The sequence below is a fragment of the Podarcis erhardii genome, assembly GCF_964252035.2.
Source record: "Podarcis erhardii genome assembly, chromosome: 16".
Taxonomy (NCBI): Eukaryota; Metazoa; Chordata; class Lepidosauria; order Squamata; family Lacertidae; genus Podarcis; species Podarcis erhardii.
This window is the reverse complement of record NC_138514.1, coordinates 33103337-33129054: the sequence shown is the minus strand read 5'-3', so window position 1 is coordinate 33129054 and position 25718 is coordinate 33103337. Positions and strand designations below refer to the sequence as shown.

The 25718-nt window shown below is 47.0% G+C and overlaps 1 long non-coding RNA gene across 1 annotated transcript; it reads left to right on the top strand.

The window, feature by feature from the left end:
• The first annotated feature begins 4880 nt into the window (after positions 1-4880).
• Positions 4881-25222, top strand: LOC309331805. Its single transcript, XR_014151975.1, has 3 exons — positions 4881-5594; positions 23735-23884; positions 25066-25222. It is a non-coding gene; the product is annotated as an uncharacterized lncRNA (long non-coding RNA).
• Positions 25223-25718: the final 496 nt, after the last annotated feature.

Here is a 25718-nt window from a genome sequence, read left to right as displayed (position 1 = left end):
GGTTGCAGGTCCCTTATTTTGGCTGCTGGTCCCTTATTTTCAAATCTGTAAATTGACAGCTATGAATCTACTTTCCTGGATTCTGAATTTATGAAACTCAAGATGTCAGATCAATCGAAACATGACGAATCTCAGGTAACCTGAGATCCTGAATATACCATCATGTGTGAAAACGTATGTGCTTTTGTTGGGTCAGAGGGGGGGGGTCCACTCTTTGGCATCTGCAGGTAGGGATGGGAGAAAGACCTGTGTCCGGTGCCGAGGACAGCAGCTGCCTGCCAGTGTGCAGGCCAGGCCTGGGCAACCTGTGTCCCTCCTGACACTGTTAGAATTCAACTCCCACCAGCCTTATCCAGGAGGGAACTTACTTGTGTAGAACTCTGGAGGGGCCTGACCCCTTCACTGAAAAGTTGTCACTGCCTGGGCCCACATAGATGACGTCTATGCCCTTGAGTGTTTTTGCCTGTCTCTAAATTGTCTTCAAATTTTGAGAATGCCTTTTTGCTACCTAGGTGGATTGTTGGCGGCGGACAAAGGTAATATTAATAGACTTTTCTGTGCCCTCTCTTGCCTCTGATCCCATCCGCCACTGGCCTGTGGTCTGCGGAAAGTTGCCCACGACACAATGTGGCCCGCTGGATTAAAATTTTAAAAAAAGAAGCTTTCCTGCCCTGGTCTAAGCTATGTCAGATAACAGCCATAAATCCAGAGGTTTTGGACACCCAATCCAAATTAACTGCAAAAAGCAAAGCTAAGGGGAAATTATATGAGGGCAACAAAAGATTTACTGCAGATCCTGGCAACACCAGGGGGGCTTTGCTGTTGTTGGGGGCAGGAGGGGTCCTGCTCAGTAAAAATCAGTGTTATCACACCGTAAATCAAAAGCAATCCAAGGTAGTCTAGCAGGCAGCTATTTTCCTGACCATCAAACCATCTTCTTTTCATTCCTGGTTATGAATTTGTAGGCGGTTGGAGAATTCTTGCTGCGTCGCATTTGAATTGGGACCTCAAAAAGTCAGAAGAATGCTGGATTATATAGGGCTGGGAAAGTTAAAGGTCACCCGGTCCAAGACCCTGCACAATGCAAGGATCAACGGTGCAGGAAGCAATGGTAGCACCCATGAAAGATGACTGCAGCCTAAAATCACATGTGCCTTTTTTGCTGCCGCATCACACTGCTGGCTCAAGCTCAGGTTGCATTCTGCCATCTCTTCCCACATCCTGTTCCCGAGAGCAGCCAGCCAAACATGTCAGAGGAGGTCACAAGCCGAGTGTCAAGGCAAGAACTTTCCCTGTGTTCTGGCACCTGGTGCTTTCAGGTAGACTGAGCCTCAGCCTGGAGGTTCCATTCCTGAGTATCAAGGCTGTGACCAAAGAACTGCCCTGCCAGATCAGCCCAAGGGCCCATCTAGTGCAGCATTCCAGTTCCCAATAGCAGCGAAACCAGGTGGCGCTGTGGGTTAAACTACAGAGCCTAGGACTTGCCAATCAGAAGGTCGGCGGTTCGAATCCCCGCGACGGGGTGAGCTCACATTCTTCAGTCCCTGCTCCTGCCAACCTAGCAGTTCGAAATCACGTCAAAGTGCAAGTAGATAAATAGGTACCACTCCGGCAGGAAGGTAAACGGTGTTTCCATGCGCTGCTCTGATTTGCCAGAAGCAGCTTATTCATGCTGGCCACATGACCCAGAAGCTGTACGCTGGCTCCCTCGGCCAGAAAAGCGAGATGAGCGCCACAACCCCAGAGTCGGTCACGACTGGACCTAATTTACCTTTACCTTTAACTGCAGTTCAGAAGGTTGTGCCTCCTTTTCATTCAGAAGGTGCCATGTTCAGTCCCTGGCACCTCCAGCAGCGGAAGCTGGTTCATTGGGGCAAATGGGGCACTGCCCCACCAACCTCAGTTTGCTGTCCGCCAGCCCCTCACCTGCCCGCTGTCCTACATGTAGCCAATCATAGTGTAGTTCTGCCTGTCATTGGCTCTGGAACTATCAACTTCTGGTCTTCCTCTCACACACACCCCCACCAGTTCCTACTGGTTTCCAGTTAAAAGTACCAGGTGATGGGGATAACCTTTGTTTACCCAAGACCTGTAGCGCTGCTGCCATTCAGAGTGTGAACTGGGAAGCTTTGATATTATTGTTTTTTAAAAAATAATCATTTTAAGCATCCAGATCATGGGAAACTGGATTTGTTCTGCTTGTTTCCACTGACGTGCTTTTTTAAAAAAGAAAATTACGCCAGGGGCTTCACTACCTCCTCAACGTGACACCTAAGCTCCCATCTGTCCAGACCACCCCAGGTGAAAGCATGACTTTTGTTAAGGGGTCTCCATTGTCGCTGTTGTCAGGGGAGTCGTATTGATTAAGCATCACTCTGGAGGACTTAAGCACAGGACAGTGAAAGCAGCTCTAATGTCACTGTTAAAAGATGTGAGCGAGAATGAGCTGTGGAGAGGAGATTGGGAGAGGTGGGGGAGGGAGGAGAAGGCTTCGCCACCCAGGTGAAAACAGAAGACCCCTCCTGCTCTACCCACCCAGCAACCTTCAGTGTGGCATGCTTCTTCTGAATTTATCTGGCCAATTCAAGTTTAGGGTTCTCGTGCCATTTTTGATGGTCTGAACTTCCATAAGGACATAAGCAGCCACATCACACACACACATCAGAGAAAATTTCATACCCTCCAACATTTCTCCAATGAAAATAGGTACATCTTCCTATTCCATACTAATAATTATAATTTTACTATTTACAGTATACCTCTGATTGGGTTGTCCCAGCCATTATGGGCAGCTTCCAACGAAAACATAATAAAACATTAAACATTTTAAAAAATCCATTTCCCTATACAGGGCTGCCTTCAGATGGCTTGGGGGGGGGGGTCAGATTATAACCTCCAACATTTCTCTGAAGAAAATAGAGACATCCTAAGGAAAAGCAGGACATTCAGGGATCAATTATTATTATTATTATGCTGTATTGTTTTTAACACTCGATTGGGAGCTGCCCAGAGTGGCTGGGGAAACTCAGCCAGATGGGCGGGGAATAAATAAATAAATAAATAAATAAATAAATAAATATATTATTATTATTATTATTATCAAATCAGAAACTGGGATGGCTTCTGTAAATCCAGGGCTGTCCCTGGAAAAGAGGGACACTTGGAGGGTCTGAAATTTTCTAACTATTTCCCACGACGGCCCACCAAAGAACTCCACATGAACATAACTTAAGAACTTAAGAACATAAGAAGAACACTACCTAGTCCAGCATCCTGTTTTGACAGTGGCCAACAAGATGCCCCAATGTGAAGCCTGCGAGCAGGATCTGAGCACAAGAGGACTTTCCTATGGTTTCCAGCAGCCGGTATTCAGAAGCATTGCTGCCTCCAACTCTGAAGACAGAGCAAAGGAATCATGGCTTGTAGCCACAGATAGCCTTCTCCTCTATGAATGTGTCTAAACCTCTTTTAAATGCATCCAAGTTGGTGACCATCACTGCTTCCTGTGGGAGTGAGTTCCATAGGTTAACTAGGACTGGACAAAGAAGTACATGCGGTCTCTCTCTCTCTCTCTCTCTCTCTCTCTCTCCTAAACTCAGGACCAGACATCCCAAGCCTAAGGAGAAGACACACTGTTAGGTGATTCTGCTGCGACTTTCTGGCCATCCAAGTGTCCTCTTGTTCCCTGTAGATGGCAGCGAGTGTAGGGACAGTGAGTACCACGAGGACGGGTGTGCTGCAGCTGTAGGGGAGGGGGGGTGTAATTGAGAACTGATAAGCAGCAGGCACCCCCTTTGCCTAGAAACGAGTGCCTCGGTGTTCCAGGTGGATGGCAAGCCCAGATGGAGCAATCTTTAATTGTGCATGTGCTTTAGATAGCTGTAATCAGATCTAATCTAAAAAAAGGATGGCGGTGCAGAGGGGAAAATAAACAGACTAGTTGAAATGGATAGTTAGAACACATCTGAACAATTTTAACGATGTGTTTATATATAGATTCTCCCCATCCCCCACCTTCACCCGTTTTTGTTTTGAATTAGATTAGTTTGGCCCTGAGAGCAGCCCAGTAGTCAGATTGATAGATTTCATTTATATGGCACCTTTATCTTCCAAGGATCTCAAGGTGGTGTACACGGTTCTCCTCCTCTCCGTTTCATCCTCACAACAACAACCCTGTGAGGTAGGTTAGGCTGAGAGATGGCGACTGGCTCAGGGTCACCCAGTGAGCTTTATGGCTGAGTGGGGATTCGAATCCTGCTCTCCCAAGTCCTAGTCCAACACTCTAACCCAGGGTCAGCAACCATTTTCAGCCGTGGGCCGGTCCACCGTCCCTCAGACCATGTGTTGGGCCAGACTATATTTTTGTTGGAGGAAATGAACAAATTCCTATGCCCCACAAATAACCCAGAGATGCATTTTAAATAAAAGCACACATTCTACTTATGTAAGAACAAGCTGATTCCTAGACCATCCGCGGGCTGGATTGTGAAGGTGATTGGGCCGCATCTGGCCCATGGGCCTTAGGTTGCCTACCCCTGCTCTAACCCTTACACCACACTGCTCTCATCTGCTGTGGAAGAGAGCACCAGCATCTTCTAGCATGTAAGATGTGGTATTCTCCCCACTTGTGATTCCCGGCAACTGGTACAGTGGTACCTCGAGTTACATACACTTCAGGTTACATACGCTTCAGGTTACACACTCCGCTAATAAAGAAATAGTGCTTCAGGGTAAGAACAGAAATCGGGCTCCGGCAGCGCGGCAGCAGCAGGAGGCCCCATTAGCTAAAGTGGTGCTTCAGGTTAAGAACAGTTTCAGGTTAAGAACAGACCTCTGGAAAGAATTAAGTACTGTACTTAACCCAAGGTACCACTGTACCCAAAAGCAAACTGCCTCCAACAGTGGATGTAGAGACACGGCCACCACGACTAGTAGCCGTCAACCATCTTCTTTTCCGTGAACTCCATGAACTTCTGAACCCTTTTAAAGCCCTCCAGATGGGCGGCCATCACTGCTGTCGCCATCCCTGGTGTGTCAACGTAGGGGTGCGGCAAGCGTGTCACACTTTTCCATCCGTGAAATGGCCGAGGGCGTGATGTAAAGGCCTCTGCTTGAAGTTACTGCGCTCCTTAATGATTTTATAGCCCTTGCCTAGGGTTTCAGAGCGGTCTCCTGAAAACAAACAATGTTTGTGACTAAGATAAGAGGTGTTGGCAATGGTTGGGGTGGAGGGAGCAGGAATGGTGTGGGGAGGAAGAGGCAGTAAATCTCATCATTGATTCCCAGGGAGCGTTGTCGCCAAGGGAACGCCAGGAAAGCTCCTCCCAGGCCTACAAAGGCCTGTTTTAGTCACTGGGAATCATAGAGTTGGAGAGGACCATGTAGACCAGGAATGGGGAGCCACAGGCTGAGGGACAACTGCGGACCTCCAAACCTCTCCATCTGGCCCTCAGGACTCTCCCTAAGCCACACACCATCCTGAGATACACCCCCTTACAAGCCTTGTTTGCACCCTTTTTTAGGGGGGGGGTGCGAGACAGAGGATAGAGAGAAGTGTGTTTAAGTGTTCAAAGAAGCCAGCCTACTACATCAAGGTAAAACTTACATTTGGAAGCAGTGCGGTGTAGTGGTTAGAGTGTTGGAATAAGACCCAGGAGATCGGGGTTCAGCTGCATGAACCTCACTGGGTGACCTTGGGCCAGTCACTGACTTCCAGCCTAACCTACCTCACAGGGTTGTTGTGAGGATAAAATGAGGAAAGGGAGAGCCACCTTGAGCTCCTTGTAGGCCAACAACCTGTGGAAGGCCAGAGGCTCCCCACCCCAAGACAAGACAGTGCCCTAAAGATGGTAGAGATAATTCTGGCATTGTAGCTTTCATATACGGTGGCACCTTGGCTTACAAACTTAATTCGTTCCGGAGGTCTGTTCTTAACCCGAAACTGTTCTTAACCTGAGGTGCACTTTCGCTAATGGGGCCTCCCACTGCTGTCACACCGCCAGCACACAATTTCCGTTCTCATCCTGGGGCAAAGTTTGTAACCCAAGGTACTACTTCAGGGTTAGGGGAGTTTGTAACCTGAAGCGTTTGTAACCCGAGGTACCACTGTATTAGGTTGTAGTGCAAAAGTCCACTTAAATCCCCCCAATAAATTGCTTTAAGCAATAGAGGGCAGAGTTGGGGAGCCTGTGGCCCTCTGGGTATTGTTGGACCCCATCAGCCCCAGCCAGCATGGCCAGTGGTCAGGGATGATGGGCAGCCTAGTCCAACAACATGACCCCAGGTTCACTGCCCATGATACAAGCGGAGCAGAAACACAACCCCACTTTTCCTTTGCAAATGGTACACTGCTCACACAGCCTTTTATGCATGCAGACATAAGTGTGAGTGTGTGGTACAGTGATTCGTGTGTTGGACTAGCACCTGGGAGGCCCGGGTTCGAATTCCCACTCAGATATGAAGCACACTGGGTGATTGTGGGCCTTTCACTGTTGCTTTGCCTAAATGAAGGAGGGGGGGGAGAACCATGTACCCCACCTTGAGTTCTGCAGAGATATAAATGAAACAAATGTGTAGTCGGAATCTCCTTTCTTGAAACTTATATTCTTATCAGGAAGAACTTTCTGACACTGCTAATGCAGTGGAAGGGACTCCTTCGAGAGATGGTGGGCTCTCCGCCCTTGAAGGTTTTTAAGCGGAGGTTGGATGGCCATCTGTCATGGATGCTTTAGTTGAGATTCCTGCATAGCAGGGGGTTGGACTAGATGACCCCTGGGTCTCTTCCAACACTGTGATTCTATAGAAATGGAGTACCCACAAATTGCAGAGAACTGAGGCCCGGGTGTCTCTCCTTATGTAGCTGTGATCAAATGGAACTACAGCCCTCAAAGGGAGAGGGAAATGTACCAAGTTGGCCTTTTGATTCTAAGCAAATGGGGTACGGCAAACATTTCATCCTTCTGGAGGGATGTGTTGGTGGGGGAACACCCCGCTAGCTCTTCCTCAAACCTGCCTGGAGCAAGAAAACCTCATTGATATGCAGTTGTTCACATGTGCAGTAAATTCCAATTAGTTTTACGGAGGTCTGCTTAACATTTATGGGAAAGAGAGCCTCGGCATTGCTGCAATATTATCAGCAAAGGAGGTTTGGGCTAAGTGAGGATTCTTTTCCCTCTTTTTAAAGCTCTCAATGGGTTACTTATATTTTGCAGATTTGGGGAAGGGGTGCTGGGGGCATGCGGAGAAGAGAAGATTTTGAATAACTCATTGAGACAAGGCTGACAATCCCATGCGTTCTTTCGTGTTTGAGTGACACTATATATATTTGCAAAGGCAAGGGGTCATTTTTCTGACTGAAGGCAGCATTCCCTCCTGGGCAACCTCTGAGGGGGAGGGCATATGTCACTGGTGGGCGGGACCAGGGACAAAGTGGGCGGGGCAACCATTGTAAAATTTTGTCATTGTACAGTAGGTTGGTTTTTACATGAGCCCTCCTCTCCATCCTTCAGCCAGGCAGGTGAGAGAGATTATCAGAGTTCAAGGACACACAAAACTCAGCCAAAGACATTCCAGGAGGGTGTGGATAAGGAGAATCCTGATAGAGAGGCTTGCCCTGATTACGGTAATTACATCCATTCCACCCCTATTTAGCAGCTATCTTGTGAACTGCCCTGAGATTGATGGGTGAAGGGTGGTAAACAAATTTAATTAAATAATTTAATTTAATAATAATAATAATAATAATAATAATAATAATAATAATAATAATAATTTGATACCCTCAAGGCAGCCTCCTATCCCTTTGCCACTTTCCCCAGAGGAGGACAATGAAGAAATGGTGGGATCTAGTTGGTTAAAGTCTCTAAGCTGTTTGAAATTCCGTGTGCTGCCAGGCCACTGTTAGGGGCAGAGACTGCCTGAGTGGTGCAGTTTGCTGTTTTTAGACACTGGCTTTCAGAATGTAACAGACTGGCTGGACACAGGGGGTGTTGGAAGGAACCAGCTGGGGGACCCCAAGGAAAAAAGGCTCAGAGCCCAGTAAGTGGTGGTGGGATTACAATGAGTGGCCAGAGGGAGAAGACTGGGAGGAGGAGTCCCCTCCTCCCTGGTCTCCCAGAACCAGAAGAGGCATGAAGAGGGTGGAGAAGTTAGCTTCATGGAGGCACAGTCTCTGATTGCTTGGGAAAAACCCTGGAGAGGAGGGGACTTAGGCAGCTGTGGGGAGGTGGGGAGCTTCAGTCTCAGCAGCTGCTTCATGGAGGCAAGACCTGCCAGAGATGAGTTGCTCTGCTCATTAGGCCTGGGAAGCTCACCCGAGTGCAACAGCAACTCTTGTGACTCCCAACACCAGAGGTAGCATTGCTACCTCCAACAGTGAGGGAAGATCACAGCCATTGTGGCTACTAGCCATTGGTTGCCATCTCCTCCATGAATTGCTCTGATTTTCTTTGATAAGCCTTCCATATTGGTAGCCATTACTCCATCTTGCAGAAGCAAGTTTCCTAGGTTAGCTATGGGCTGTGTGAACAAGTCCTTTCTTTTGGTCTGTCCTGAACCTTCCAGCCTCCAGTTTTGTTGGATCCACTCACCCCCGGAGTTTTAGCATTATGAGGGAGGGAGGGAGGGAGGGAGGGAGGGAGGAAAACCTTCCCCCTAATCCACTTCCTCTACATACATTTATAATTTCAAGTACCTCTACACACACACACACACACACACACACACACACACACACAATCTTCCCATAACACACACCTACAGCAAACCCTCCAAGTGTCCCTATTTTCCAGGAACAGTCCCAGATTTACAAAAGCTGTCCCAGTTTCTGATTTGATCCCGGACTCTCCCACTTTTCCTTAGGACATCCCTATTTTCATCAGAGAAGTGTTGGAGGGTACTGAGTTATGCAACCCCCCAAGCCAAGGAGATAAGTAACTATACAACCTTTAGAAGACATCTGAAGGCAGCCCTGTATAGGGAAGTTTTTTTACATTTTTATGTTTTTAGATATGTTGGAAACCGCCCAGAGTGGCTGGGGCAACCCAGTCAGATGGGTGTGGTATAAATATTATTATTATTATTATTATTATTATTATTATTATTATTATTGAATATGATGTCCCAATTTTCATCAGAGAAACGTTGGAGGGTATTATTACATGGTGCCTTTAACCATCCTTCCAGTCCCTGGTCCCTCTTCCCAGTGACAGGCCTTGCTCTGTTTACTTGGCTGCGGCTGCTTGGTGTGGGGAAAAGCGGTGGCAGCGAGGAAGCAAAACCGGCACGAACCATGTGCTCCCCCATCTGCAGACACAGGCGTAATCATTCCGGCAGGTGTACATAAAAGATTTATTTTTGAATTAGCATGCTATTGATTTGTATTATGTAAAGCCCCGTGCCGGGGGCCTGGAGCAGCCAGCCGGCATTATGTTCCCATAGTGCACACGGGGCCAGATCTATCGGAATGCCGCAACAGTGTCAGCAATGCTGCAGGTGCTTCGTTGTCACGAGGATGAATGGGATTAGCGTCGGTGATGGTAAAGTCGATCGAGCAGCGGGTGGGCCCCGGCGTTTAACTTCTGCTAAGAGATGATCTGGAGGCTTCCAGTCCCCTTGGAGGCTGTGCTCCTCTGACCCGGAAGCCATGGTCCCCGAGGCCTGGCGAGAAGGGGATGGAAGCAGCTCTGGCAAAGGAGCTTTCACAGAAACACAGAATCGCAGAGTCAAGGAGGGGACTCCAGGGGTCATCTAGTCCAACCCCCTGCAATGCAGAAATGACAGCTAAGGAATTCCTGGCACATGGCCATCCAAACTCAGAGAAGTCTACTTGTCAATTCCCTCCCTAAACTGTGGTGCCCAAAACTGGCCACAGGTCCTCAGAAATGCGCTCTTCTTGCCATTTTTGCACACTCACAAGGGCGGAGTCTGGGCCACCTAGAATCATAGAGCTGGGGGAGACTCCAGAGGATATCTAGCCCAACCCTCTGCTCAGGGCAGGATTGGCAGGGCAGGATGCAACTGCCTCATCCCTCACAAGTTGGCCGGCCAGCCTCCTACTTAAGCACCTCCAGGGGAAGGAGAGTCTACCACTTCCCAAGGCACACGCCGTACAAGTCTTCTCCCAAGGAATCCTGGGAAGGGTAGTTCACATATTGCAGAACTACAGTCGCCAGCACCCTTGACAAATTATACAGATCCCATGATTTTTTGAGGGGGGTTGCTTTAAATGTGTGGTATATACACACCCCTAGTTCCACACTGTAAGTCTTACTGTTAAGAATCTCTGAATAGGAAACCCTCAAATGTGGCCCCCTCAAGGCCTCTCCATCAGGCCCTTGGGACTTCCCCCCCAGGCAGAAGTGCCAGCTTGGTCCCGCGACCGTGGGTGCATGGAGCTGTGGGTGCCATGCAGCGGGCACGGCCGTGGCACTGAAATTTGGGGGTGTCCAGCACCTTCATGTGGAATTTTGTGGGTGCTTGGGCACTCAGGGCCCCATGGAGTTGGCACCTATGCCGCCAGGCCACATGACCTCCTTTTCCCCCCAGGACACACCCCTTCACACCCTCTGTTGTTTCCAAGTTGCAAAGTGTCATTGGGCAATGGTCACACTTCTTGCTAGTCCGTATGGAGGATGGAGGGGCAGTGGTTGTGTGCAGAAGCAAGCCCATTGCACAAAGTTAAAATTAATATTTGTTGCTCCTCCAGCCAAAATAGGGATGCGGGTGGAATAGGGACGCAGGTGGCGCTGTGGGTTAAACCACAGAGCCTAGGACTTGCCGATCAGAAGGTCGGCGGTTCGAATCCCCACGACGGGGTGAGCTTCCGTTGCTCGGTCCCTGGCTCCTGCCAACCTAGCAGTTCGAAAGCACATCCAAGTGCAAGTAGATAAATAGGTACCACTCCAGCGGGAAGGTAAACGGTGTTTCCGTGCGCTGCTCTGGTTCGCCAGAAGCGGCTTAGTCATGCTGACCCAGAAGCTGCACGCCGGCTCCCTCGGCCAATAAAGTGAGATGAGCGCTGCAACCCCGCAGTCGGCCACAACTGGAACTAATGGTCAGGGGTCCCTTTACCTTTTACCAGCCAAAAACTGCTTCCTTGAAATCTTTGGTTCTAATCTAATCCAACAACCACCATAATGTCTTGGAGCAGCCCACAGAGAATCCCTTTCATATCTCCACATCACTGTTTTACTTCAGGAAATTCACTGTTGTCTCAGTCTAACCTACTTTGCAGGCTCATTGTGCAGGCATGAATCTTAAAAAGATTGTGACATCTGATGATACTTGACTTTAGTACTTGGCCACAGTGTTTTATTTCCATCAGTTGTTGTTTTTTAACTTGATGGTTTGATTGCTGGCATGCAATACTATTTCATATCTGACAGTGTTTGGTAGATTGAGAAAAACAAAAATTGTCCACTTCTTAATGGAGTTGAACTTCTTATTGTAAGCAGTGAAAAGCTATGACTTCTGAGCTTCAGAAAGTCTGGAATGCCTTTACATAGAAAAGCATATGGTGGGGTCATTTTTAAATGTTTTTTTGTTTATTTGAGTCATTTGAATGATTTATATGAGCCATGCAATAATCACTTACGATCTTGGTGACTTGTGTTTTGTTTTAGATGCTCATACAGTTTGGTTACATCCTGTGATCATATTTGGCATGAGACAGTGTTTACTCTTTGAGCATTTTTTAATAAATGACACGCGGTGTAACATTTTTTTCCCAAAATTGACATGCAATGTTATTAGTAATTGATAGCTGATAAGCAGTGGTATTGGCTGGCAGCAGGCATGTGATGGTATTTCATGTTTCACAGCTTACATACGATGTCTCTTAGGATGTTTGGAAGGCATGCGATAGCATGAGTGGCATTTCCCCCCACTCTAGTCTTTTCTAGTGATCCATGATCTTTCTTCCTCCACCCCTATAATTCCCATTATTCCCACCCAAAAACAGTAAAGTCTGTCTTTGAAGGAGAAGCACTGCAACTGTCATTCTGAAATTTAGCATGTTTCATCCCCTCAGAAGGGTGAGCATGCCTGCAGATTACATCCAAGTCTGGAAGAAAACAAGACTTGTTTCTAATAATAATAATAATAATAATAATAATAATAATAATAATAAACACCCAAACTTTAAAGGTGCTCTGCCCAAGCCCCCCAGATATATCATCTGCTTACAATTTGGCAAGCTTGCTCCAATCTAGAGGACCTTCTGTGCCTGAAAATGTCACCTACTTTTCCAAAAAGGGGATATATATCTCCATTTTTTTTATTCCCCACTATAGTGAATGGGGAGAAAATAGGGCTTTGTTTCTCATAAGATCTAATTTGAGTCGAAGTGGACAGAGCAACTTTAGAACAGATTGGGCTGCTTCCCAAAGCTACAGATGCGAGTCAAATATTGTAACCACCTAGCAGATGACGCTAGTTGCTTGGTGCTCTCAGTATGGACTAGTAACCCAAATGCTAAATTTGTCAATGGCCGGTGCATTCACCCTGTATCCTCTGCCTCTCCAGCCACTGCTGTGCACTGTGTATTGTTGTGTGACTTTGGCAGCTGCCAAACCAATCCCGTAGTTGCTTCTTCTCTCTGTGTGTTTTCACACTGGGACTCTGCGGGGCGCCTGGATCCCATGGGAGGGTCTAAAAGAGAGACAAAACTGCAATTGTTATAAGTCCTCAGCGAGGCAACTAAGAAGAAACCTTTTATCGCTGCCATGTAGCATGCAAATTGCTGGTCAAACATTATGAAACGTCATTAGCCCCGGAGCAAAGTTGAGTCCCGTTGAGTGCTTCTGAATAGATCTGCATGGATGCTCTTTTTCAGGAGCATTGAAAGTCGCCCTCACAACAATCTTGCAAGGTAGGCCATATTATTATCCCCACATGGCATATGAACATGTGGTGTAGTGTGGTAGACAGCATGCCGCCTTGAGCCAGGATGAAAATGCAATGAAATGGTGTTTTAAAAGTTCCTGAGGGGCCAGAAGAATTTGGCCGGTGAGAATTTACTTCTTTCACAGCTAGTTGGATTCCAAGCCAATCTTAATCTGCCTTGGCCAATTGTACAGCAAAAGGATAAGCAGGGTTCATAGCAGGCAATCCCTCTGCGGGTTTATGAAAGTGGACAATTCTTAACAATAAACCACCTCAAATCTTGTGTTTCAAAAACATCTGGGGTGGCAGGGGGTCAAGCAAGGAAGGGAATATGGGTCTGTGAAATATCTACACATTTGCATTTTTCAGTCTTTGGATATCGCTTCCTTGCCGACTGCCAGGGAGAAGGAAGCTCAGAGGCTGTCTTTTAAATCATTCTCACTTGCAGAAGTTCTATCAGGGAAAAAAGCCATTAATAAGAGGGTGGGGTGGGGGGGAGAAAGCATTACCATCTATTATTTGCCATAACATGAGTTTAAAACCAGGAAGTCGAATGATAAAATATGTGGTTGGTAAGTCTGGGGAGGGACAAGTGGAATAAGTGATAGCGCTGGGCCTCCGAGCCTTCAACTTAATGTGCTAAGTAAATCCCCGAGGTTAAAAATGTATGGAAATTGTTGCAGCTCGGGGAGACATATTTTTAACTCTCCAAAAGGTTCCTGCAAATCTACTGCCAGGGTTCCCCCCCCCCTTTCTTCTCTCTCGTCCAAGAGTTGCACCAGACGAACAACTCTTTAGCATTTCTTTGTGTGAGATGACACACTCATTGCGCTGCTGTGCTGTACTTGGGACTGGTTCAAGGTCCTAATCTACAAGGCACCTCGATGACTTGGGTTCTAGGATACCTTGAGGACCGCCGGGCAACCTTATATATCCCTGCCTGCACTTTGCAACCTCCTAGCCCTTTAAAAACTGACCCTGCTCTTGATAATACCCCAGATCTCTCACACACATGGTCAGCCTATGAATGGACTTGTGGAATTGTTTCGCAGGCAGATTTGAACACGGCAGTAAGTGTGCAAATGTACTTGGGGACAGTGGGAGGCTAAATTATTGCCAAGGTTCACAGACCCTGACCCTGAGGACACAGAAGATGGGGAAGACTAGGGGTATTAACCACATTTGGAGAGAACATGCCTTGCAGGGGTGTCTAGTGGGAGAAGACCCACCGTTGCAGGGCGTTGGACTAGATTACCGTTTGGGACCCATCCAACCCTACAGTTCTATGATTGTATGTATACCAACCGTTGCTTTGCCTGGGGAAGTAGGTCTGTCCCCCTCTGACTCAGAGGATGACAGCTCCGCAAAGCCCTCTGCAAGACAAGTGGGGAATCCATCGCCAGCCTATAACTGGGATAGACATACATCTCTCAGTCTTCCCAGAGCCTATACCAGAGGGACAGGACATAGCCCCTTTATGTCACAGCAGGTTCCCACAGAGAGGTTGTGGCTAGAGGCTACCCCTTGGCTGCAGGACAATGTAAGCAGCCAGCTGCCCCACCCCCCACCTCCACCTCGACTATTGCTGCAGCAACATCTTGGACTTGCTCTCCTGAATTTGCCCTGCATCCAGCCTCTGGTACTTCCTCCTCCCTAGGGAGCTCTCCAGGGTCCTGATCTCCTGCACTAAGCCTGCCAAACCTTACCAGAAATATTGTTGTCGTTTAGTTGTGTCCAACTCTTTGTGGCCCCATGGACCAGAGCACGCCAGGCCCTCCTGTCTTCCACTGCCTCCCGCAGTTTGGTCATCCTCATGCTGGTAGCTTCGAGAACACTGTCCAACCATCTCGTCCTCTGTCATCCCCTTCTCCTTGTGCCCTCAATCTTTCCCAGCACCAGGGTTTTTTCCAGGGAGTCTTCTCTTCTCATGAGGTGGCCAAAGTATTGGAGCTTCAGCTTCACGATCTGTCCTTCCAGTGAGCATAGGCCCAACTCTGACACTGGTCTTTGATTCGGGAATGACGATTACGGGGTTAATCCAGAAGGTGCTTTAAAAAACAAACTGGGATCTGAAGGAAAAGGAGGGCATAGCACCCAACAAGCAGAGAAGAGTCCAGGATCTTAGAGTCAATGCTGTTTTGCTTTCAGTACAGCCACCCTTTTCAGCCTCTGGTCCTTGTTGGACGTTAAGGCTGAGCCACTGGAGAGAGCCAGGACCCAGGGGCAACCAAGAGTCAAGGCAGCAGGGCAATCAGAATATCAGGCTCAGAAGGCAGGACCAAAAAGTCAGGCCAGAAACACAAGGCAAGGTATAGCTCAGGTTGGCCATGTTGCTCAAGCAACCACTAGCAGGAAGAGGTGTGCCTTCCTGCCCAGGAGCAGCCAATGGCCATACTGGGTGGGTGGAGCTTGGCCAGATCCGGAAGGTTCTTCCTTGAGAGGCTGCAGTGATGCAGCTCGCCACATGGGGCAGTGGTCAGCTGCTCCTGACCATGGATCTTGCAGCGACCGGTTTCAGTGACCACTTCCAAATCCAGTCCTCTTTTAATTGGTTAAGCAAAGGTGATCTACCTATAGGTAACTAATATCGCTCTTCTTTTGTGGTTCGCGTACCTAGTTTATTTCACAATATATACGAGGACAAGGGTTTGCCCCTGGGGGTTCCAGATACAAATGGAGTGGTCAGCGTGAGCCCAGAAAATTGATGCTACGCTTGTCCAAGTATGAAGGGGCGAGGGTGGGGGGGGAGGTCTTTTTTGGCGTGTTTGTGTTGGCTATGCAATCCATATTTAAACAGGCCCTAAGCTTGTCATCCAACGCTCATGCACACCACTCAGCCATCCTTTAACCTCTGAGTGAAATGTCACAAATGCGGTATGTAGATTGAAAGGCGAGTAATTGATCCCTTTGTGCGATGGCGGCAGCGCAGTGTTTAGACTTTGCTTGCCAGCCCCTTCCCCCCACCCCCAGCCCGCCTCGCAAGCTCCCCGTCTCCCTATTGAGCCGGCCATGCTGTTGAATTTATGAAGAGAGATGTTTTAGCAGAAAATCCCCCAGAGTCTCCCTTCAAGCCTTAAATCCCCAACCTGTTCTCCCCGGGAGACCTCATGACACGGAGCATGGCAAGCCAGCTTCCTCTTGCTTATGCATTAGCCATCTATTTCAGCTTTCTGACATCTCTCACACATAAAACGGTAAGAGAGAAATAAAATATCAGTCTCTGGGCGAAAATAAAGCTTTGCCTCCCTCCTGATCTATAGGATATAAAATAAAGCCGAGACTTTGATAGTGGCTTTTCCTTATGCTGGGGTTGTTCTTCCACACAGGAAGACAATGAAGATGGATGGCGCAGATTCTCCAGGTTTTACTTCACCCTTTCTTTCCTTTTATTCTTCTTTCGTCTTTGTCAGTTCCCCCCTCTTTCTCTTCTTGTTTTTAAATTCCCTCTTCGAATCCTCTGTTCCCGGCTGCACTGCTTGGTCACGTAATAAGACTTTGCCAACATTTGTATAGCGCTTTCAGTCGTTCAAATCGTTTCCCATAGAATCATGGAATTGTTGGAAGGGACCCCAAGGCAGTGGCATAGCATGGGGTTCTAGTGCCCAGGACCACATGGAGGAGGATTGGTGGGAGGGAAGCGGATGGAGTACACATGCGCATTCAGCTGCATAATGTTATCTGCATCACCCAGGAGATCACAGCCACAGAGGTAAGAAAATAAGAGTTGTTGCGTTGTCTGGAGAGGTCACATCCTGGTTCTCATGGAGAAGCCATTTTCAATGGAGCCCAGTAACGGAAGTGCACAGCTGTATTGAGGCAGCACTGGGTGCTGAAACTTTATGCCCCTAAGAATTTTGCACCCAGGGCAACCACCCCTGTGCCCCCCCCCACTACACCACTGCCCCAAGGGTTATCTAGTCCAACCCCCTGCAATTCAAGGATCCCTACTTCGTACCTCATCCAGATCAGGGATAGGGAGTCTTAGGCCCAGGGCAGTCAAATGTAGCCCTCAAGTTTTCTCCATCAAGGAGGCTCTCTAGGCTACAGTTCCTGTGCAGAAGACAAATGAGGAGAAAAGTTCCTGATATGATGCTTCATATCACTGGTTCTACAAATTTCACTCTTTCTGGGAATGGGAATCTGGGGGTCATGGTTTGTCTTACTCACCTACCCTTAGATGCCTACGAGACACACAGACCAGACTCCCCATCTCCCTTCTCTGGAACTTGACCACCACCAGCCTGACATCTTCATCCACATTGTCTGCCTCTGGCCCTCTTAATCTTCATTTGCGTGTTCCAGAACCAAACCCTTCCCCTCCAGCCCTGGGCCGCCTTGGAACTCAGCCAAGACCTGACAAGCCCAAGCTGCACATCTGCACACAGGCCTTTGTACTGCAACCCCAATGGCAGCTTTTGAGAAAAAAGCAGCTTCAGGCAGAACCGATTTTTCAGTCTAGCAATGATGCAGGCTGCTTCACCCTTCTGCCACCGCCGCACCTTCCCTCTCCTAAACTGCGTTCCCACCATCATCGCAGAGAAACGTTTTTCAGGGCAAACAAGCCCATGGAAGCCTGCAAGGGGGAATGTTGGAGGGGAAAGGAGTTGCAGCATAAAAACGGGGGGAGGGGGAGGGTTAGGTGCCTCTCCTCTGCACTTCTCAGCTGAAAATGAAGGCTACTTTTCCCTTTTGAAAAAAAAGAGAGCATAGGTACCTTTTGCATTTATTTATTTTTAAATGCATGTTTGCATGCAATGGATTTAGTTTGGCTTCAGGTCAGCTTCCACACTAGCAAAAAATTGAAGTCTCAAAAAGCTTCCATCTTTTCTATTTTAACCCCCTTTGTCATTTTACTTGCCTTTTCTATTTGTGGCTTTCTTTTCCCCAGCTCTGTCCAAGCTAGATTCATGCTATCCAATGCCTTGAGTGCACAAGAGAAGGCTGCTCCCTTATTCATTCCATATGAATTCGCCATTTTGGGGGGGGAGGGGGTGTCAGAAAGCCACTCGTCTTCCACCCCCCACTCAAAGAGTACAAGAGAGAAAATGGAGTTTGAGGAGAGGGAGAAACTTAAAGTAAACATATATGTATATAACCCTATTAATTTTGAATCTGCTGTTCAGATTACAAGATGGTGGGCAAATAATATGAATAATTGAGGGCTATGGAGTTCTCTCCCTAACATCCTAAATGTGTTTGCCTGCAGTGTTTGCCATATGGAAATATTAAAAGTATTTGTGAATATTTTAAAAAAGGAAAGCAGAGGGAACTTCAAAGCATTGTCTTCTGCTCAGGCTTGGAGAAAAGGGAGCTGCTGGGAGTTTGTCAACCTAGGGATCATGGTTGTAAGGGCCACAGCTCAGTTGACAGGACACGTGCCCTGCATGCAGAAGGTCCCAGGTTCAATCCCTGGCATCTCCAGGTAGGGCTGGGTGAGGCCCCTTGCTTGAAACCTTGGAGAGCCACTGCAGACAGTACTGATCCAGAAAGACCAGCTGTATTCTTTTGTTGAAATTCCTGCATTGCAGGGGGTTGGACTAGATGACCCCGGGGTCCCTTCCAACTCTACATTTTTGTGACTCAGTATAAGGTGGCTTTCTATATTCCTATTTAAGCTATTCATCAGGGAATCAAGCAGACCAGAATCTTTTTTTAAAAAAATAGAAGCTAAAATCCAAAAGAAAAAGGGAATAAATGAAGAGGGAAGGCATAGAAAGTAACTGAGCTGCATGGCCCAATTCATAAAAGAAATAGACGTCCCTTTGTAAATATTCAAGCTATCATGAGGAAGGAGAAGAGACTCAGAGATTTAATGTGCATCTGATTCTGCCCACCGGGTGGCAGACAGGATGGTGATTCCTCCTCCAAAGACAGGGTGTTTCATCTTTAGTGATGAAGGCCTGAAAACGAAAACCTTGGGATTTAAATGGGGGAAAGGAGTGGCGCTCAAGTCATTTTGCCTGGCTGCCTGTTTTAGTAGAAGCCATTGGGCTTGAGGGCTGGGGAAATGAAGCCCCAAGAAGGAAGATGTCAAGGCATACAGGTGCAGAGAAAGAGGAGACAGGAGATGCTGGGGAACACCTTTTGAATAATGAGAGAGAGAGAGAGAGAGAGAGAGAGAGATGGTCTCTCAAGCAGCTATTAAAAGCACTGGGGTTTTATCCATGAAATACAAGGTGTTAGTATGCCCAATTTACAGGAGGCAAGGAACATTTGTCCACAAAAGACGTTAATATTGCCATTTTACAGAACAGGAAGATGGAGGCAAAGACCATTGCATCCATGGCAGCACCACAGAAGCATCCAGCTTCTGTTATCTAAATGTCAATCTTAGCTGTTGTTTTCTTTTTCAGTTGGCCCTGAGATGCCTTTTATATAAAAAAATGTCTCACTCAGCTGATCAAAGGCTTTTAGGGGCCTGGCTAATATTTCCCAATTTATTAGGAAGTGTAACTGTAGTGGTGGTTTCTGTGTGTCAGAGAAGGATGGAAGAGTCAGACAAAGGTGAATTAATGCTTTGCATCCCATAATGAAATTGGAGGATGGTGGGCTTGCACACTGCCTCACTCCTTGCAGCCTCTGCTGCAACTGAGGCTTCCCAACCCAAGAATTCAGCTTTTCGAGTCCCACTCAAGCAGCCTTATGTGTTGTGTGATCCATTCATAATTGCCGCACAGCGCATGGGAAATTGTAACCAGCGCTGGCTGTGACATTGGCCCAGAAACTAGCCAGAGAACCCAGACACAGGGATAAGGAAGTAATTCAGTTCAGTTCACATTTAAAGGCCAGCCTACCCAATCTGCACTTTCTGGAAGAATGCAGTAACCAAAACATTGCCATCCTGAGAAATTCGCACTTCTCCAAATTTTGCAATGCAGTTCTCCAGCCAAGCAACACGTACAAAAATGCATCTACTGGGGCATAAAAATTAATACACTGGTGAAAACAACACACAAAAATGGTTCATACTGGAGAAGATCAATTCGCAATAATATCTACAGTGGTACCTCAGGTTACATACGCTTCAGGTTACATACGCTTCAGGTTACAGACTCCACTAACCCAGAAATATTACCTTGCTTCAAGATGAGAACAGAAATCATGCTCCGGCGGCAGGCAGCAGTGGGAGGCCCCATTAGCTAAAGTGGTGTTTCAGGTTAAGAACAGTTTCAGGTTAAGAACAGACCTCCAGAACGAATTAAGTTCTTAACCCGAGGTACCACTGTATATTGGAGGTAATGGCAAACAAAAAAATTGTGGATATTAGGACAAATTCACACTAGGATGCTGATGGATTTTCAAGAGAATTTTCAAGAGTTTTTATTTTAACTGGAAACTGATGTGGAAATGAGGAAAACCAGTTTTAAGACTGGAAAATGGAGGCACTAATCAGACTTATGCAATAGTTGGGGGTTATAGTGGGTAACGTCCAAATTACAGAGCCCCCACTCCAACGCCAGACCCCATAATCAGAGTTCTGGCATTAACTAAGACAAGCCAGAGGTCCATCTAGTCCAACAATCTCTTCTCAGTGGCCAACCAGCTTCAGAATTCGAACACAAGTGCACTCTCCTGTGCTTTCCAAAATCTGGCATTCAGAAGCATTACTGCCTCCCACAGTGGAGGTGGCAGGTCTCTGTCAGTAGCCATTGGTAGCCTTGCCCTCCATCAATTTGTCCCGTCATCTTCTAAAGCCACCTGAGATGATGGCCATCGTGCAACCCCACAAGCCTTTGAAAGTGCAATCCCAGGAGTGCTGATGGTTTCCCCCCCCCCCAAGGGTTTCCAGAGGTTTAGAGGATGTTTGCAGGCTTTTACATTGCTGCTCCCATTACTCACGATTTCACTTAAACGTGTGGTGCTTCGGAATGTAAGCCCCACATAAAGGGGGAGTTGCTTGCTGCCTAAAGATATATAATGAAGGCTCCAGGTGAGTCTCCCTGGGAAGAGCATTCCAGAAACACAGAGCCACCACAGAAAAGGCCCTGTTCTCGTGTTGCCACCTTGTGTACTACAACATACAGATTGTCCAGAAGTGACCTACGTTCTTTTCTATTTTTTAATCTCTTTATTAGATTTCATTTTTTGAAAATACAGATTTAAACTAAACTAGCCTACTCTTAAAAAAATAAAAATAAAGTCAGTTTCTACATTGTTCCAACCACTTTTGCCTCTGGGCCCACCCTCCACCGGAATATTGCCCAAAATGTTGCTGGGAGAGGGCTGGGAAGTCTTCACCCAACACACATTGCCTGAATTGTTTGCCAAACTCCTGTTCGAATTCAATGAAGCTGTCGTCTGCACATGTGCAAGAATTGTCTCGTGTACACACCTCTGCTTAAAATTTCCCATTGGGACAGAAGCTGACTTGCGGGGAAACACAACAAACTGCAGCATTTCTCAGGAAACAACAGGATCTGCATGGATCGGGGCCTGCTCACCTGTGTGCTCTGCTTCAAACGCCAGCAGGTGGGAGCTTGCTGGAGTCAGACTGTACCCACCTTAAATCTCACACATATTCAAATTTAGCTCAGTTGGCTGGGGCCGACTGCCATTGACATCCTCCAGAACTGAACCCCCCACAGCGGCTATTCCACCTGGTCATTATGTAACTATTATGTAAGAGCTGGCACCCAAATTAGCTTCCTCCCTCTCTGCCCACCCCTTTCTTTCTCCCATTTGTCATTAAGCCAAAGAGGACACTCTCTGTTCTTATACAGTACTTAGGAGAAATGTTGAGGTCTTAGCAGTGATACCCAACTAAACCATACACAGAGTAGACTGAATGAAATCTAAAGATTTCTTGGTTTACAAAAAAAAAAAAGACTGAATGAAATCAATGAACCTTGCATTGATTTCATAGGTCTACAGCATGAGTAACATTGGCTTTCACCCTATATTACAACGACGACTCATTTCAGCGCACGCACCGATTTTAATCAATCTGCTCTGAGCATGATTAACATTGGCTATCACCTTATATCGGCATTTGCCAACCAGGTGCCTGCCAGATGTTTTGGACTAAAACTGGGACTGATGGGAATTGTGGTCCAATATATCCAGAGGGCAGCTGGTTGGCAAAGGCTGCCTTATATTATTTATAATACTTTCGGTGCACACAAATACTTTTCTGCAAAGGTGAACAACACAGGTTTCCTCCTACACACGCACACCCCATAGTTCCCATGATGGAACTCATGTCACGTTAATGACCCACTGCAGGAACCAGCCTGGATAAACCCAGGAAACAACATTCTCCAACTCCCTGGGCTTCCTTCTCTCCCCTCCCCCTCGCGCCTTTACCTCCTTCCCAAATGATTTGCCCAAAAACCAAAGGAGGCTTTGCCAGGAAGCTCTGACAATAAATCAATGTAACCTTTCAAAACCCATCTGATCAAAAGGCAGGTTTGCTTTAGTGGTTTTGTGAGGGAAGTCTGACGCTTTCCAGATCAGTGCTCTTACAGGTTCCTAAAATCATTAAGGGGAGGGGTAGGGATGCTTGAAAGCAGGGGGAGAAACAGGTTTGTATAATAATCTCCTTTTGTGGGACCTTGGAAGCAATTACAGCCCTGACCTCCTCCCTTATTTCCCCCCCCCCCACACACACACACCTTCCTGCTCGCCTTTTCATATCCTATAGCCCAGATATAGCCCACTGCACAGAGGAAACATCCCCACCAACATACTGGGGGAAAAGGAGGGTGAGTGGCTGCCTGGTCCTTTTGGGGAGAAAATGGCAAAAGTTGTCTTTCTCCCTCCCCACTTCTCTCTGTCTGTCTCTCTCTCCCCCATCATTTCAGATTGGAAGCTCCTCAAGGCAAGCGCCTGTCCCCTTGCTCTTCAACAAGCACAATGCATGCAGATGACGCTACAGTGGTACCTCGGGTTAAGAACTGAATTTGTTCTGGAGGTCCATTCTTAAGCTGAAACTGTTCTTAACCTGAGATACCACTTTAGCTAATGGGGCCTCCTGCTGCCGCCAGAGCACGATTTCTGCTCTCATCTCTTCTTAAACCGAGGTACTATTTCTGGGTTAGCGGAGTCTATAACCTGAAGTGTCTGTAACCTGAAGCATCTGTAACCCGAGGTACCACTTTATATAAAAACGCACCATCATCATCCTTGCCACCAGGATTGGTAGATCTAGGGTTGTACCCCATGCTAAAGCTGCACAAGGTAGGCTCATGACTTAACTTGGCTCCATCAATTTCAGTCAGTCTAACGAGTATATAAGAAGAGCCTGCTGGAACAGGCCAACGGTCCATCTAATTCAGCAGCCAACCAGATGCCCCAATGGGAAAAGCCTGCAGGATTCAAGCATAAGGGCACCCTCCCTCTCCCTTGGTCTCCAGCAGCTGGCATTCAGAAGTATTGTTGCCTCTTAACTATTGGCTACAACCTTTATTTGTTTGTTTCACTTCCATGTGAAATGTTATGATGATGTCTCTTTTCCTCTCTGTTGAAGTATCTCCTTCAAAACAACCCACTTAAGAAAAAAACCCTTTGCCTTCATGCCTTTAATCTTCATCTTCCCCCATCCCAAAACAAAGTCTGTGCTCACTAGTACATGTGAACACATTTAATCACTTCCTAACCTTTTGCACGTCCCTGTTTTCAGCCTTGTTGCCACATGACTGCCACAGTCTTGTTTGTTTGTTTGTTTGTTTGTTACTTGCAAAGCCCAGCAGGGTCTTCTCGTCAATGTCATATTGTATTCCTCTTGAGAGCAGAGGCCCATGATTATTTAATTGTCTTTATTTTGGCTCACGAGACTGTCTAAAAAAACAGTGATGTAGAATGATGCAACTATATTGGTGATGCTCTCAGGCTCTCCTTCACTCTTTGGTTGTAGGAAACCCATTCCAGACTGAGCTGGCAAAAAAACACCTTATTGCCTGCTAACAAGAAGAAATGCATTGTTGGGTACCACTCCAGTCTCTGAGTGGTGAAAGACTCCAGGGGTCGCAGTGCTTACCCGTGGTTCAGTTTCCTGGAAACAGTGGTGAGTGTGCTGTCTTTAGTATATATGGTTTTATATCCTATAGTCAGAGGCAGTATGCTTCTGGATGCCTGTTGCTGAAAACCACGGGAGGGGAGAGTGCTCTCACACTCAGGGCCCTGCTGGCAGGTTTTCCATTGGGGGCATCTGGCTGGTCACTGTGAGAACAGGTTGCTGGACCAGGAGGTCCATTAGCATGATCCAGCAGGGCTGGGTTATGTCCTTAATACGCAGCCCCCCCCCCCCCCGATTTCACTAAACTGCATCAACTCCAGCCAGCACAGCTGAAGGTCAGGGATGCAGAGAGCTGGAAGTCGTGTGACTCTGATTTAGGATCTACTTTGGAAGACCAGCCAAGTTCATTCATCCCATACTCCAGTGACACACTAGATCAGGGTTTCCCAAACTCGGGTTCTCCAGCTGAACCCGAGTCCAGCTGGACCATCGCTGAAGTTGGCCTGGGGGTTCCTAAGGTGGGGATGGCAGTGGTCTTTGTAACTGCTGAGATGCCAGACACCAATTCAAAATAAGACGGTGGACCAGAGCATCACTTTGGCATGACTTCACCGGGGTTTGGCACCTCTCAAAATATTGTCACCAAACTTGGCAGAAGGGTTTGCAAGTCTTTACCAAGTTTGGATGCCAAGTGCCATGTTTGAATCAAGAAGGTGGGGCCAAATTACACCGTCACCCACTTTTTAAGCATAAGTTTGGCCACTTCTTAAGATACCATCTCCAAACACCGCCCGAGAATTCATGAGATGGGACAGCGGTCTTCATTGTCTTTGGATGCCGGGCACCATTTTGAATCGAGATGCTGGACCAAAGATGGTGACTTCGCCAGATTTGGTACTGCAGAAAAGGATAATATTATCATAGGGTCCGGGGCAAGGAAAAAACAAGCCCCCTCTTTTGTAACAAGTTTCCAATGTCCGGCCCTATTGATAAACCAACAGTATCTGTTTTGGATCTGAATTGATCTTAAATACATGCTGTTGTCATTTTCTTTAACTGCTTTTATATTTATGATTTCTAAATGGTTTTTATATACGCAATCACTTTAATTGTTTCTTATATGTGTAACTGTTTTATATATGGTACTATAGTGCTTATTGCTTTGGGATGTCTCGGGGGAAGCAATTGTTATTGAAACAAACAAGAACAATATTTTACTTTGTTTACAGGACAGCGTTTCCCCCTGGAAGTCAGCCAAAATTTGCATTCAGCCACATAAATTAGCATTTGTGAATTTTATGCAGTTTTTAGCCATGTGTGCCTTGAGTCTTTTAAAGATCTCACAATGCCCTTCAGCCTACCAATAATATTAAACAAAACATCCCTACGCCAGTTAAATTAGGCCTGTGCAATTAATTGATGGGGGTTATGTTGTTGTTGTTTGGGGTATAGTTTTTGTTTGTTATTATGCTATGTATTTTTGTGTTTTTATATTGCATACCGCCCTCTGATCTTTGGATGATGGATGGTACAGAAATAGTAGCAATAGTCGTAGTGGACTATAGACTGCAATCTGAACCTAGCTTATTTGGGAGTGAGCCCTATTGAATTCTGCTTCTGGGTCAAAATGGTTAGGATTGTGCTATACAGCTGCAGCCGCAAGCACAGTTATTGGGGAGGAAGGCCTATTGAGCAGAGCAGAGCTTCAGCAGAACTGGGCACAGGGTTGCCCTGTTCATACTTTTGTTGACTGGATGCATGGGAGAAGGGAGGAAAGCTTGGAGCCTTTAGCCAGCCTGTCTGTAACAGTTTGGGAAAGTGAAAAAGGAGAGGGAGGGAGAGAGAGAGAATAAAAAGGGGGGGAGAGAAATAAATTGAAGAG